This window comes from Macaca mulatta, chromosome 19 (genome assembly GCF_049350105.2).
Source record: "Macaca mulatta isolate MMU2019108-1 chromosome 19, T2T-MMU8v2.0, whole genome shotgun sequence".
Lineage (NCBI taxonomy): Eukaryota > Metazoa > Chordata > Mammalia > Primates > Cercopithecidae > Macaca > Macaca mulatta.
Window position 1 is genome coordinate 69,489,131 of NC_133424.1, and position 14,557 is coordinate 69,503,687.

The 14,557-nt window shown below is 41.7% G+C and overlaps 1 long non-coding RNA gene across 1 annotated transcript; it reads left to right on the forward strand.

The window, feature by feature from the left end:
* The first annotated feature begins 2,653 nt into the window (after positions 1-2,653).
* Positions 2,654-7,234, forward strand: LOC144337115 (uncharacterized). The gene is made up of 2 exons (XR_013409739.1): positions 2,654-4,617; positions 6,727-7,234. It is a non-coding gene; the product is annotated as an uncharacterized LOC144337115 (long non-coding RNA).
* Positions 7,235-14,557: the final 7,323 nt, after the last annotated feature.

The window sequence follows — 14,557 nt, forward strand, 5'->3', positions numbered from 1 at the left end:
GCATATCTGGGTGCTCTGATATTGGGTGCATATATATTTACAATTGTTGTATCCTCTTCCTGATTTCATCCCTACTGTGTTTGATACAAGTCTCTTATCATAAGTATAGCTACTCCTTATATAGTCATGATTTTTAAAAAAATGGTGGTTAAAAAAATGGTGGTTTAAAAAAAAAAAAAAAGAAAAAAAGAAAAAAAATGTATAGCTACTGCTGCTTGCTTTTGGTTTCCTTTGCATGGAATATATTCTTCTCTTCCTTTGCTTTCAGTCTATTTGTGTCTTTTTTTTTTTTCAGACAGAGTCTCACTCTGTCACCCAGGGTGGAGTGCAGTGGCACTATCTTGGCTCACTGCAACCTCTGCCTCCTGGGTTTAAGCATTTCTCCTGCCTCAGCCTCCCAACTAGCTGGGGCTACAGGTGCGTGCCACCACGCCCAGCTAATATTTGTATTTTTAGTAGAGATGGGGTTTCACTATGTTGGCCAGGCTGGTCTCCAACTGACCTCAGGTGATCCACCCGCCTCAGCCTCCCAAAGTGCTGGGATTACAGGTGTGAGCCACTGCGCCTGGCCGTATTTGTGTCTTTAGAGGTGAAGTGAGTTTCTTGTAGGTAGCATATAGTTGGGTCATTTTAAAAATCCATTTAACTAGTATATATCTTTTAAGGTAGGAATGTAATCACCTCAAGGTTATTATTTTTAGGTGAAGACTCCTTTCATTTTGTGGTTTTCAGAATGTTTTGTATATCCTTTGTTCTTTTCTTCATTTCTTATTTTTTATCATTGTGTTTTGGTGGTTTTCTGTAGTGATAAGATTTGATTTTTTTTCTCTTTTTTCTTTGCCTGTCTGCTCTACCAGTGAATCTTATACTTTCATGTGGTTACATAATGATTATTGTCTTCTTATTTCCAGATATTGCATTCCCTTGATCATTTCTTGAAAGGCTGGTGTAGTGGTGATAAATTCCCTTAATTTTTACTTGCCTGAGACACACTTTATTTCTACCTAACTTCTCTCTCTCTTTTTTTTTTTTTAAATGGAGTCTTGCTCTATTGCCCAGGCTGGAGTGCAGTGGCATGATCTTGACTCACTGCAACCTCCACCACCCAGGTTCAAGTGATTCTCCTGTCTCAGCCTCTGGAGCAGCTGGGATTACAAGCGCATGTAACCACGCCTGGTTAATTTTTGTATTTTTGTAGAGATGGGGTTTCACCATGTTGGCCAGGCTGGGCTTGAACTCCTGACCTCAAGTAATTCGCCCCCCTCAGCATCCCAAAGTACTGGGATTATAGGCATGAGCCACTGTGCCTGGCTATTTCTACCCAGTTTCTGATCGATTGGTTTGCTGTGTGTAGGATTTTTTACTGATATTTTTTCTTTTCTTTCAGAATTTTGGATATGTCATCCCATTTTTTCTTGGCCTGTGAGGTTTCTGCTGTTAGTCCAATGAAGATTCCCTTATATGTGACTTGATGCGATGCTTTTTTTTTTTTTTTTTTTTTTGAGACGGAGTCTCACTCTGTTGCCCAGGCTGGAGTGCAGTGGCCGGATCTCAGCTCACTGCAAGCTCCACCTCCCGGGTTTACATCATTCTCCTGCCTCAGCCTCCCGAGTAGCAGGGACTACAGGCGCCCGCCACCTCGCCTGGCTAGTTTTTTGTATTTTTTAGTAGAGACGGGGTTTCACCATGTTAGCCAGGATGGTCTCGATCTCCTGACCTCGTGATCCAGCCGTCTCGGCCTCCCAAAGTGCTGGGATTACAGGCTTGAGCCACTGCGACTTGATGCTTTTCTAGTGGTGCTTTTAGATTTTTCTCTTTGTCTTTGACTTTTGTCAGTTCAAATATAACGTGCCTTGGAGATGACCTTTTTGGGGATCTTTCAGCTTCCTGGATCTGAATGTCCATACTCTTGCAAGACTTGGGAAGTTTTTAGCTATTATTTCATTGTCTTTTTCATTTTTTTAATGTTTTATTTTTAGTCTTGCTATGATCTCCTTAGCAGCTATTTCATTAAATGTATTTTATTTTATTTTACTTTAATTTTTTTTGAGACAGACTCGCACTCTCACCCAGGTTGGAGTGCAATGATGTGATCTTGGCTTACTGCACCCTCCGCCTCCTGGGTTCATGTGATTCTCTTGCCTCAGCCTCCCAAGTAGCTGGGATTACAGGCACCCACCACCACATCTGGCTAATTTTTTGTATTTCTGGTAGGGACGGGGTTTCACCATGTTGCACAGGCTGGTCTGAAACTCCTGACCTCAGGTGATCCGCCCTCCTCAGCCTCCCAAAGTGCCCAGCCTATTATTTTCTATGCCTTTTGTCATCTTTTTGCCTTCTGGAACTCTGATAATATGAAATTTGTTTCCCTTGATGTTATCTAATAAGTCTTGTAGGCTTTCTTCACTCCTTGTCATTCTTACTTATTCTTCTCTGACGGGGTAATTCCAAACAAACTCTATCTATCTTTTGCTTGAGTAAGTCTGCTATTGATGCTCTCTATTGTACCTTATATTTTATTCTTAAATTCTTCAGCTGCAGGATTCCTGTTTGGTGGTTTTAAAATATTTCTTAAATTTCTCATTCATGTTATGAATTGTTTTTCTGATTTTACTAAATTATCTTTCTATATTATCTTGTATCTTATTGAGGGTTTTTTTTTTTTTCTTTTTTTCCTTTTTTTGAGACAGAGTGTCGCTCTGTCACCTAGGCTGGAGTGCAGTGGCGTGATCTTGGCTCACAACAATCTTTGCCTTCCAGGTTCAAGTGATTCTCCTGCCTCAGCCTCCCGAGTAGCTGGGACTACATGTGTGTGCCACCACGCCCAGTTAATTTTTGTATTTTTAGTAGAGACAGGGTTTCACCATGTTGGCCAGGCTGGTCTTGAACTCCTGACCTCAAGTGACTCACCCACCTTGGTCTTCTAAAGTGCTGGGATTACAGGTGTGAGCCACTGCACCCGGCCTTACTGAGTTTTTAAAAGATCATTATTTTGAATTCCTTTTTGGTAATTGGTAGATTTCCTTCTAGTTTGTTACTGGAGAGTTACTCTGTTCCTTTCATGGTGACACATTTCCTTGCTTTTTCATGTTTCTTCTGTCCCTGCATTGATGTCTGTGCATCTGGTGGAACAATGGCCTCTTCCCATTTTTCTACTGTCACTTTCATAGAGGCTTTCACCTGCAGTCGGTCCTTACTGTGCTAGTTGAGATGGGTGTAGTAACTGTTTCCAGATAGGTTTTGAAATGGTGTAGTCTTTGTTCAGCTTTATCAACAGTATTTAATGTTGGCAGTAACTGCCTCAGTGGCCTAGGTTGTAAGTTTGTAGCAGTGGTGGCACAGGTTGTTAATGGCAAGGGCTTTTTGGAGTCCTATTTTCATTTGCCCCCAAATGAAGTTACTTAGCCATGAAGATACTACTTGCTGTCAAAGTATGATACGGCCTATAGGCAGGTACAGTGACTCCGGGTTCCAGGTGCAGGTGTTCAGGGCAGCTGTGGGTCTGGGGTTCTAGGCTCAGCATCTGATGAACCTATTGTGGCCCCTGGGTTTTGAGCTATAGGTTTGCTTCATGTGGTAGAATTGGAGGTAGGTTTACCACAGAGCCAGGATCTGTGATTCTGATGTACGCCCTAGCAGCTTGGGCCCAAAGGGCCAGGTTGTAGCTTTAATTTTGTTTCTGGCTGGCAGGGCACAGCACAGGCCCAAACTAGGGAAGAAGTGGTGCTCTGGAGTATTGGGCCATGGAAGCAGAATACAGCTGCAGTTTGGTAATCTGAGCCGTTCAGGCTCATTGGCAACTCAGGTTTCTGGCACAGCACAGTTTTTGTTTGGGCCTTGGGCAATAGGGAGCAGCCCAGTGATGACTCAACTCCCCAGGGAGAGAGCTGTCTCAGCAGCTCATACAGGGTGTTAGTCCAGCCCCCTGGCAGCTGGTTATCCAACTAGCTCCCTGAAGTGAGCACTAGAGTTGTTTGGCCTGTAGTGTGGGGTGTCTCATTTCATGCCCTGCTTTGTTTCCCTGGAATGTGAGGTCCCATGCCAGCTCAGCCCAGTATTGCATAGCTACTCAGTTTGGGCAAGGCACTGCATCCCCAGGGGGTAATGTGCCTCTTCAGCTCAGGTCTGGGGTGTGTGACCTTAGGTTGGCCCAGGCACCATTTTCCTGGGATGCAGGAAGCTGCTTCAGATTAGGTACTGGGCTGTGTGTCTGCTTGGGATGGCCAAGACGCTGTTACCTGGTAGGCAGGGTGCTGCTTCAGCTTAGGCACTGGGGAGGCATGACTGCTCTCGATGGCCCAAGTACTGTTTTCCCAGGAGGCAAGGTACTGCTTCAGCTCAGGTACAGAGGGGTGTGACTGCTCTGGATGGTCAATGCACTGTTTTCTGAGGATGCCTGGCATTGCTTCAGCTCTGGCCTAGAGGGGCAGGATGCAGCAGCAACTGGGAGGGGTAGGTGGAGGAGCTACGCCAAGGCATCCTTTCCTCAGGAGGCAGGGTGCAGCTTCAGTTCAGGTCCCTGGAAGCAGGGCAGTTTTGGGAGAAGTAGACTGAGAGAGGTAGATGGTGAGAGGTGGATGTTGGAGATCTGCCAAAGCATTGTTTTCCCAGGAGAGAGTGCACAGCTTCAGCGCTAGTCTAAGTTGACAGGACGCAGCCTAGTATAGGGACTTGAGGGGTAGGTGGAGCAGCTCTGCCACTGCATGGCCCTACATGGGAAGGTGGAAAAGCTGCTTGTAGATGTTGGGCCACCAGGTAGGGGTGGTTGGTGATGGCTAATCCTAAGGGATGAAGGGGTGCCATTGGCACTTACCCCTGGAACCAGACGGAACTCCAGCAGTTCCAAGGTAACAGCACAGTAGCTCTGTGGGCCACAGGGGGCAAGACAGTGTCAGCTTCTTCCTCGGGAGCACAGCTGTGTGGACTCCAGATGGGTCCCTCAGCTAAGCTTAGTGCCTGTGAGGGCTGTAGGGGACCCCAGTGGTGAGGACTGTAGGTGTCCAAGGTGGTGATGGACACTGCTAGTATGCTGTTGCTCACTTTTTCCACGTACAGAGAAATTCCTTCTGGTTTTCAGCTGATCTTGGCTGGGGGATGGAGTTGTGGAGGCCAGTTGTTTTCTTCCATTCTCTTGGCTATCCTGAGTTTCTATGCTCACCAGAGTTTTTGTTATTCCTTTGACATATTCTGGTGCTTTTCTTTAGTTATTTGCATTAAAATGTAGTTATTTATTTGTTATTTTGGCTGTGTGGGGGTGGGGAGGAGAACAGCATTTACAGACTGCTAATCTGCCTTCTTGCTGAAGTCACTCTCTTGCTACAGATATTTGGTTGGAAACATTTTCATTTGCATTCTGTAAATAACTAGGAGTAGAATTGCTGTGTCATGTGATATGTGCATATTTACCTGTATAGGAAACTGCCAAGTTGTTTTCCAAAATGGCTGTACCATTTTGATTTCTCACTAGTATTTTGTGGGAGCTCCTGTCCTGCATCTTTGTCAGCACTTGGTTTTGTTATACTTTAAGTTTTTCAATTTAACAGATATGTAGAGGTGTCTCATTGTGGATTTAAATTCCATTGCTGAAATGACTACTGATATTGAGCATTTTTTCATATGTTCATTGTTCATATATCTTTAGTTATCTGTCCAATTCTTTTTTTTTTTTTTTTTTTCTTTTTTTCTTGAGATGGAGTTTCGTTCTTATTGCCCAGACGGAGTTTCATTCTTGTTGCCCAGGCTGGAGTGCAATGGCGAGATCTCAGCTCACCGCAACCTCTGCCTCCTAGCTTCAAGCAATTCTCCTGCCTCAGCTTCCCAAGTAACTGGGATTACAGGCCCCCACCACCATGCCCAGCTAATTTTTTGTATTTTTTGTAGAGAGGTTTCACCATGTTGGCCAGGCTGGTCTTGAACTCCTGACCTCAAGTGATCCGCCCACCTCAGCCTCCCAAAGTGCTGGGATTACAGGCATGAGCCACTGCACCATACCCTATCTGTCCAAATCTTTTGTTCCATTTTAAACTGTTTTTTCTTCTTAACATTGAATTTTAATAATTCATTTTATCTTTTAATATTCTGAATGCTAGTTATTTGTCTGATACATGTTTTGCAAACCATTTATTTGTATTTGGTTTTCTTTTTATCTTAGCAGTGTATCCTGAAGAGTAGTTTTAAAGTTTGATGTAATCCAAAATATTTTGGTTGCTTGTGTTCTTTGGTATCCTATTTTTGTTGTTGTTGTTTTATAGATATGGGGGTGTCAGTATGTTGCCCAGCCTGGTCTTGATCTGAACTCAAGTGATCCTCCCACCTTGGCCTCCCATCCTTGTCTACCTAATTAGGCTTTGTGTAAGTCAGTGTTGCAAAGCTTTGACATCTGTTTGAGTTAATGTTTATATATGGTGTTACTTAAGGGTTTCATATTAAATTTAAACATCCTTATATTTTATAACCAAACAAGTCACGTTGGGGCATACTCATTAGGATGGAGTGCTTTCTTACACCAAAATACATGTATACAAAGATTTAAAATTGGCCGAGCATGGTGGCTCACGCCTGTAATTCCAGCACTTTGGGAGGCTGAGGTGGGTGGATCATGAGGTCAGGAGATCAAGACCACCCTGGCTAACACGGTGAAACCCCGTCGCTACTAAAAAATACAAAAAATTAGCCGGGCGTAGTGGCAGGCGCCTGTAGTCCCAGCTATTCGGGAGGCTGAGGCAGGAGAATGGCGTGAACCCAGGAGGCAGAGCTTGCAGTGAGCCGAGATCGCGCCACTGCACTCTGGCTTGGGTGACAGAGCAAAGACTCCGTCTCTAGAAAAAAAAAAAAAAAGGCAAAAAACCACTTTTATAATAACAACTGTAAATAGTTCAATTGACAGTCATTTGTAAGATGTTTAAGTAAATTGTGAAACAGTAAGTAAATGGAGGAAAACAAACTGATTAAAACTGCTGCTTTTATCCAACAAGATGGATGAATTTCCCAGGAAAGAATGCTTGAGTTCAGGCCTGTTCAAGTCCCAACCTGTTTGTGGTTTGAGGTTGCTCTCTGCCTCATAGAGCAAAGTGGAGAGTTTATCTTCTGGGAAGACAAAGTTTTCTTCTCTGAAAAAGTTTCCTACATAGTTGGCTTTGGCATTTGCAAGGAATGAAAGGTCAGGGATTGAGGCCTCAGGAGTCTGGATTTCTAGCTGAGGCTGAGAGAAAAGGTAGTGATTGTAACCAGAAAATCCAGAGTGGGTGTAGTTACCTCCAGAACTCATCACTTTAAAAAAAAAAAAAAAAAAAAAAAATTTTTTTTGAACTGACACGCTTGAGGCTTTTCTTTTTTTTTTTTTTTTTTTTGAGATGGGGTCTTGCTCTGTCCCCCAGGCTAGAGTGCAGTGGTGCAATCATAGCTCACTGTAGCCTTGGCCTCCCAGCCTAAGCAATCCTCCTGCCTCAACCTCCCCTAGTAGCTGAGACCACAGGCGCATGCCACCATGGTTGGCTAATTTTAAAATTTTTTGTAGAGACAAGGTCTCTACAAAAGAGACTTATGTTCCCCAGCCTGATCTTGAATTACTGGGCTCAAGTGATCCTCCTGCCTCAGCCTTCCAAAGTGTTGGATTACAGGCATGAGCCACTGTGCCTGGCCAGAGCTCATCACTGTCAACTCCGCCTGGGTTTCACAGCGGTCATGGAAATAGATTCGTTAATAATAACAAATATATAGTCTCCCTCTCAAATAAACCTTGAGTGGTAGTGATATACCAGATACACAGTAGGAAATACTGTAGAATTATGTTGTTCATAACCAAACATCATACATGACGATAAAAGACAAAATAATGGTCACATTTATGCAGTATTAATTGAGAGAGGGCAGATTTGTGCCTGAGAAGCTATTGAGAATGTTCTCTCTCTTTGCATTACTAGGAATTACATGGGAAACGCATGTAGACAGTCTTCCGGCTATTAAGATTTGTCCACTTAATCTTATACATGGATGAAAAATGGGAAAACATGATAGATGTAATAAAGTAATACACTCAGCCCTGCCCCTTGATTATATAATAGAACAAAATCAGCATGCCCGGCATGAGACTGCCAGATTGCCAATTCCATCCTCCGCTTCAGAGGATGCCACCATCCAGAATTTTGCCTTACTCATTTTGCTTTCACCTTAAATGTGTATTACTAATAGTAGCTTTACATTTTTGGCTGATTTAAAAATTGATATAAATGAAATAATGCTGTAGAGATGCTTTTTTGTATTAATTGGATACACTGTTATTCTTACAGATGTCTGAATATACCTTTCTAATTATCTTTTTAAAATAATACATTAAATGATACTGCTTTAGAATTCATGAACTGCATCTCATGAGAATATGTAGAGATGACATTGTGGGCACGTCAAGTAAAACTTCAGGTTGAATATCCCATGATAATTTAAAAACAACAAAACTGTGTGGTGAATAATAGAGCTTGAGCACTTTAAGGCACCATAGGGACCCCTTCAATGTAATGATGACAATGCCGAGGTGCAGAGAAGTCAGGTAATTAGCCCAAGCCCCTACTCTAAGGGCAGACCCTATCTTCCTAATTTGTCAGAAGACTTCCTATTATACTGCTTATAAAAAGTCCTATGAAATTGGTATTGTCATTATTTTACAAATAAAATATTCTTCAATTTTTGTTTCTGCTATGCATGGGTTACTTAGTATTTTATACTTTGAATTTCAAGCATATTAAAAAAACAGGTATCTAGGCTGGGCATGGTGGCTCAAGCCTGTAATCTCAACATTTTGGGAGTCTGAGGCAAGAGGATCACTTGAGGCCAGGAGTTCAAGGTATCTTTTGTTGATCTCTACACTGATTGTATTCTCTCTTTTATTCTATGAAAGTTAAAGATTTTTTTCTGATACTATATATTGTCAGTTTTTTTAATACTCAGTTTGTGTTTTAAAAGAAAACATTCGGCAACTGATGTCTGCTGTTCTGTATGTATCTATCAGTCCAGATTTGACCATTATGTTGTATGAATCTAACAGAACCTCATCAATGTTATACCTGCCTTTTTGAAATCGTTACTGAGATAGCTAATATTAAAATATCCTGGTTTGTCTGTATATTTCTTTATTCTCATTATACTAAATTTTTTTTAATGTAATTTGAATTGATGTTAAAAATTGTATACAGGCCAGGCGCAGTGGCTCACACCTATAATCCCAGCATTTTGGAAGTCTTATGCAGGAGGATTGCCGGAGGTCAGGAATTTGAGACCAGCCTGGGCAACATAGTGAAACTCTTCATCTTTATAAAAAGTAATACTAAAATTTTTAAAAGTGTATAAACTGTAAAGTATATTTTACTGGTGTTTTCTTCCTTATTCCTACTTGTCAGATGCAAATATACATTTTTGTGTGTTTGTGTTTAGTAATTATAAGTATACATTTTTCATTCTATTTCATATATTTCTATGACATTATATCTTAGATGTGTAATTTATGAACTATTACTGGATTATTTTAATCCATTAAAATTACTATTCACATTCTGTATTCAATTCATGTGATAACTAATATATTTGGTTTTAAATGCATCTTATTTTGTGGTTTTCTTCTGGGCTGTTTTTTGTGCTTTTAAAAATGTATAGATTATTAACACTCTTAATTTTCTTTTAGTTTGAAATGTATATACTCATTTTATTCATTAGTCTAAGATAAGAATTGTAACACTTCTCTAACCTATTATAGAATTGTTAATACCTTTACCCTTCTCTTGAACACATCAAAGGATGTCATTGCGTGTTGATATTAGAGTATAGCATTTCTATTATTCTGCTAAATTAGGAGATACTGTTCATGTTGTATAGAGATAATAAGTAATTGTATTGATCTGCAGATGCATCCATCTCTTGGATTCTTATTCCTTCTACCACTGCAGACCTTTCACCTGTAATCACTTTCCTTTGGCCTTAAGGATAACTTTTAGAGTTACTTTTCTACTAAATTTCCAATTTTTGACCAGATATAATCTTATTTTGTGCTTTTCCTGAAAAATACTGTTGTTGTGGATAGAAATCTGGGTTGACCATGTCATTCCACTGTGTCCCTGGCCTCCTGTATATTGGATGTGAATGGAGACAATTTATATTGTGTTTATAGTTTCCCTGTGCTATAGGAACAGTATTTGAATCTGATGCAAAGGACAACACACCCTAGAGATTGTAACAGTGAGATGAACCCAGTGATTGGATGAGGTTTTGAGTTGCTGGAATAATGGAGTTACAGTGTACAATGCATAAGCAACATAATAAATTATGTATCTGGTGAACAAATGGATGAATTGTGCCTTGAACTGGTTAGATGCTTACCCGCATGTCACAGAAGGTTTTCACTTGCAAGGAGGGTGGGAAATACTTCTTGGTCAACTCTCAACTTGTGCAGCATCAGGCCCCTTTCAGTGGGGAAGAGCCACACAGGAGCAATGAGAGTGGGAAGGCTTTTCACACTGGACAAAAGGATTCCAAGTACAGCAATTATGGGAAAGCCTTTTGCCACAAATACATACTTTTTCAGCATCAGGAAACCCATGCTGGAGTAAACCCTTATGAGTGCAGTCAGTGCTGGGATACCTTTAATAACAGCTAACATTGTATAGTTACACAAGAGAATTCACAGCAAAGCTGTGCCTTATGAGTGCAGTGATTATGGGAAATTATTTGGCTCCAGCTCTAACGTCCATATACACCAAACAGTTCACACAGGATCAAGGCTTTAAGAGTGTGTTGGCCAGGCATGGTGGCTCACATCTGTAATCCCAGCACTTTGGGAGGCTGAGGCAGGTGGATCACACGGTCAGGAGTTTGAGACCAGCCTGGCCAACATAGTGAAACCCCGTCTCTACTAAAAAAAATACAAAAATTAGCTGGGCATGGGGGCACACACCTGTAGTCCCAGCTACTCAGGAGGCCGAGGCAGGAGAATCGCTTGAACCCAGGAGGCAGAGTTTGCAGTGAGCCAAGATCATGCCACTGCTCCCCAGCCTGGGCAACAGAACGAGACTCCATCTCAAAAAAAAAAAAAAAAAGTGCTGAATGTGAGAAAGCCTCTATCATTAGACCTCATCTCGTTTAGCACCAGAGAATTCATAGTGGAGAAGACCTTATGAGTACAGATCATGTGGCAAGTTCTTTATAAAGACACATTTGTTGAGTACCAGGAAGTCCACACTGGAAAAATGTCTTCTCAGTGTGGTAAATGTGAGGAATTCTAAAGCCACAATTCCTACCATGGTTAGGCTTTGTGTCCCCACCCAAATCTCATCTTGAATTGTAATCTCCATAATCCCCAGTGACCAGGGTGGGACCTGGTGGGTGGTGATTAGATCATGGGGGCAGTTTCCCCTATGCCATCGTATAGTGAGTTCTCACAAGATCTGATGGAGTTTTTTGTTGTTGTTGTTTGTTTTGAGACGGAGTCTTGCTCTGTTGGCCAGGCTGGAGTGTAGTGGCACAATCTTGGCTCACTGCAACCTCCGCCTCCTGGGTTCAAGTGATTTTCCTGCCTCAGCCTCCTGAGTAGCTGGGACTACAGGTGTGCACCACCACGCTCAGCTAATTTTTGTATTTTTAGTAGAGACGGGGTTTTGCCATGTTGACCAGGCTGGTCTCAAACTCCTGACCTCAGGTGATCCGCCCATCTCAGCCTCCCAAAGTGCTAGCATTACAGGCATGAGCCACCACACCCAACCCTCAATCTGATGGTTTTATAAGGGGCTCTTTCCTATTCGCTTGTTCGCTCTTTCACCTGCCTCCATGTAAGATGTGTCTTTGCTTCTCTCTTGCCTTCTGCCATGATTTTAAGTTTCCTGAGGCCTCCCCAGCTATGCAGAACTGTAAGTCAATTAAACCTCTTTCCTTTATAAATTACCCAGACTCAGGTATGTCTTTATAGCAGTGTGAGAATGCAGTAATGGACTATCTTATATCAGAGAATTCACGGTGGAACAAGATCTTATGTGTTCAGGAAATGTGGGAAAGCAGAAGCTCCTACCTTGCTTGGCCAAATGAAAGTCAACCAGAATAAGGCCTTTTGTAGCAGATAAAAGAAAGCATACAGTGAAGGCCTAACCTCATTAGGCATCAGAAAATTTACACTGGAGAGAGGCCTTAAGAGTTGATGGAATGTGCTCATTGTTTAACATGGCATGATCCTAAGAGAAAATCTCAGAGTAACCTTTGAGAGGGAGCTCTAAGCCAGGATTTGAACCTCAGACATATGTGCATTCACACTGTAGAGATTACTTACAACTGCATGAGTGATCAGAAACAAATGGGGTCCTCATCTCTTTCTTCAGTTTCAGTGTGGGTATGATCCAGCTGCTGCCTAAAAGATCAGAGCTGGGTCCTGTTGTGGATTTCCAGAGGTCCCCATCCTTAATAAATAGTGTTGACCCCACATGGTAGCTGAGATGGATTTCTCCAACCAGCTTCCCAATCCACCAACCTTAGATATGCCCACCTCATGATGTTCTCATTTGTGCAGAGATAAGTGCCATAGTGTTTAACCCTTCAATCTGTTCTGTTCATTGTGTGTGACTGAGAAAAGAAGGGCTTTGCTAGCAGGGACCGCCAACTTTATGTGCCTCAGAGTGGACAGCAGGATGGTAGAGAGTAGCTCTAAGTCTAGTTTGGCCTGTTTTGCAATGCTGCCCAACGTCTCTTAGGGAAAACTGTAGGACATTGTGAGACTGAGCTTGTGACCTCGATATCAGGATCTCTGATATCAACTCAACAGCATGAGTTGAGCCCTTTTTTCCCAGAAGATGTGTCATATTCCATCAATTCTGTTGAGGGGTGGCTGTTTCCTAGGACCTCTATGCAGAGGACATTTCCCCTGAAGTCTAAAATCTGGTAGGCATGTAAGACCTACAGGGGCTAAGTAGGAAACAGATACAGAAACACTACATACAGAAACACTGGATAGTAGGGAGTAGTGGAGACTGGGAAACTAGAAGGTATGTGTGTACTCTAAAGGGGGATACACAAATTTAATGTAACTATGACCCTGTGATGAGGGCATACAGAAATTATCAGGACCTGCTGGGCTCATTTTCTCCTATGGCAGAGACCAGTGTGAGAGCAAACAATCTGAAAGTTTGTGAATTCCTGTACTTCCTTGGGCTGTTGATATTTTAGTCATCACTGAACAGGCAGGAACCCCAGGACTGACAAAAGAGAGCTTGTAGTCCATGATGCATCTTTTGTGACCCAGCCAGCATGTGGGAAGTGATGGCCTTCATTGCTTTCTAGTTTTTACTGCCACTGAAGGAGGGCTGACTCAAGATACAGGAAGAGGGAGAGAGTTGAATAAATACAGGACTGATTGATTCAGATTTTTATGTGGAAACTTTATTTCTTAACACATTAATGATATATAATTGGCATACAATAAACTACACATATTGAAATTGTATAATTTGATAAATTTTGACATGTATACACACATCAAAAGTTTCCTCATGCCCCTTACTAATCTCTTATTCTCCAATCCTTTATCCCCATGTGACCATTGATTTAATGACACTATACATTAGTTGGCATTCTCTAAAATTTTATATAAATGTAATCATATGGTATGTGTTTATTTTTTGTCTTTCAGTAAACTGTTTCTTTTTAGATTTAGGGGGCACAAGTGCAGTTTTGTTATAGGGATATATTATGTACTGGTGAAGTCTGGGCTTTTAGTGTGACTGTCACCCAAATAGTGTACACTGCACCCAATAGACAATTTCTCATTTTTCACCTTTTTTCCCCTTGTTTTGTGGGTTTATTTTCAACTTTTATTTTAAGCTCAGGAGGTCCATGTGCAGGCTTGTTACATGGGTAAATTGCATGTCACTGGGGTTTGATGTACAAATGATTTTGTCACCCAGGTAGTGAGCATAGTACCCAATAGGAAGTGTTTATGTTTTTTGTTTTTCCCTTACCTATCTCCCACACTCACCCTGCAAGTAGGCCCCGGTGGCTATTTTTCCCATCTTTGTGTTTATGTGTTCCCATTGTCTACCTCCCACTTATAAGTGAGAAGACGCAGTATTTGGTTTTCTGTTCCTGCATTAATTCATTTCTAATAATAGCCTCCAGCTCCATCCCTGTTGCTGCAAAGGACATGATTTTTTTTATGGTTGCATACGTACCATTTTCTTTATTCATTTCACTGTTGATGGGCATCTAGGTTGATTCACGTCTTTGCTATTGTGAATAGTGCTGCAATGAACATACAGGTGCATGTGTCTTTTTGGTGGAATGATTTATATTCCTTTGGGTACCTACCCAATAATGGGATTGCTGGGTCAAATGGAAGGTCTTTTTTAAGTTCTTTGAAAAACCTCCAAACTGCCTTCCACAATAGCTGCACTAATTTACTTTCCCAGCAGCAGTGTATAAGCATTCCCTTCTCTCCACAACCTTGCCAGTATCTGTTACTTTTTCACTTTAAAACAACCATTCTGACTGATGTAAGATGGCATCTCATTGTGGTTTGATTTACATTTCTCTAATC